We start from the raw sequence: 1,988 nt of genomic DNA on the forward strand, positions 1-1,988 counted from the left end.
CTGTGGAAGAAAGCAGTTACCAATCTGATATTTTTTGGAAGTGACTTTATCAAACTTTGGTGATAGTGTAAGATGTCTTCTTTCAATAATGTCACCTCATAAATTTCTTCCTCTAACCTGAGTCCAGCTTAAATGCAGTATGATGCATGAAGAAATGTAAATTTTTTTTTTAAAAAAATGAGGTTTTCCAGAGAAGCGCTGTTCCAGAGTGTCTGAAAGAACCAAGTGACTGTCTTGAGTTTCCACAGTGCTGGCGATTTATTTAATTTACTAGCATTGCTTATTCATGCGATATACCCTAGAAGTTTTTCATTATGTTTTTCACAATGCTTCCTATGCAAATTAACATATAAGACAAAGCATTTGAGATGTTCCATGGTCCCTTCTGGGACACTGCAAGTTATTCCTAGTTATACTGAAATTTTATTTTATTATTTATTTTTTTAATTTTAATTTGTTGTGTTTACATAATTACAAGTGTACCCCCGAATATATCTCCCTCCCTCCCCCCTGTGTTCTCCTTGATACCCCCTTTCCTCCCTTCCCTCCATAATTTACTATCCTGCCCTCTATCTCTCTGTGTTATGTGTATATACTTTTGCTAATGTCTTTCCTTTCTTTGTTCCCCTCCTCTCATCCCCTTTCCCTCTGCCTGCTTTCCCTCTGGACTCTTTAACCCCTTCTCTGCCTCACTTCCGTTCCTCAGTTCACATTGTTCATTGAATTCCTCATATGAGTGAAGTCATATGATATTTTTCTTTCTCTGCCTGGCTTATTTCGCTTAGCATAATAGACTCCAGGTCCATCCATGTTGTCACAAAGGGTAAGATTTCCTCTTTTTCATGGACATGTAGTATTCCATTGTATATATGTATCACAGCTTTTTAATCCACTTCTCTACTAATGGACACTTGGGCTGTTTCTAGATCTTGGCTATTGTAAACAATGCTGCAATAAACATGGGAGTGCACTTCTTCTTTTGAATCATTGATTTGTTATTCTTAGGATATACTCCTAGAAGTAGGATAGCTGGTTCAAAAGGCAGTTTGATTTTTAATTTTTTGAGGAATCTCCATATTGTTTTCTACAGTGGTTGTACCAGTCTGCATTCCCATCAGCAGTGCAAGAGGGTTCCCTTTTTTCCACATTGCCAGTACTTGTTATGTGTTGTTTTGTTAATGAGCACCATTCTGACAGGTGTGAGGTGGTATCTCATTGTAGTTTTAATTTGCATTTCCCTAATGATTCAATAATCATTTTGAACATTTTTTCATATGGCCATTGGTCATCTGTATGTCCTCATTGGAGAAATGTCTATTAGTTTTTTTTCCCAATTTTTGATTGGATTGTTTACTTTGCTGGTGTTGAGTTTTACAAGTTCTTTATAGATTTTGGTTATTAACCCCTTATTGGACGTGTTGGAAAATATGTTCTCCCATTGTATGGGTTGTCTTTTAATTTTGTTCATGTTGTATTTTGCTGTGCAAAAGCTTTTTATTTGATATAGTTCCCTTTGTTCATTCTGTCCTTTATTTCTCTTGCCTGTGGAGTTAAACCAGCAAATATATTGCTGCAAGAGATGTTGGAGAGCTTACTGCCTATGTTTTCTTCCAAGATGATCATGGAACTGATAAATGAATTCAACAAGGTGGCAGGACATAAAATCAATATTCAGAAATCAGTAGCATTTATATATACCAACAATGAACTGTCAGAAAGAGAAATTAAGGGAAAAATACCCTTCACTATTACAACCAAAAAAAAAAAAAAGATAAAGTACCTAAGAGTAAATTTAACCAAGGCAGTTAAAGATCTATGATAAGAAAAATATAAAACATTGATAAAAGAAATCAAGGAAGATACAAAAAAGTGGAAGCATATACTGTGTTCATGGATAGGAAGAATAAATATCACTGAAATGTCTATACTACACAAAGCAATATATAAATTCAATGCAATTCCTATTAAAATACCAATGTTATACTACA

This window comes from Saccopteryx bilineata, chromosome 8 (assembly GCF_036850765.1).
Source record: "Saccopteryx bilineata isolate mSacBil1 chromosome 8, mSacBil1_pri_phased_curated, whole genome shotgun sequence".
Lineage (NCBI taxonomy): Eukaryota > Metazoa > Chordata > Mammalia > Chiroptera > Emballonuridae > Saccopteryx > Saccopteryx bilineata.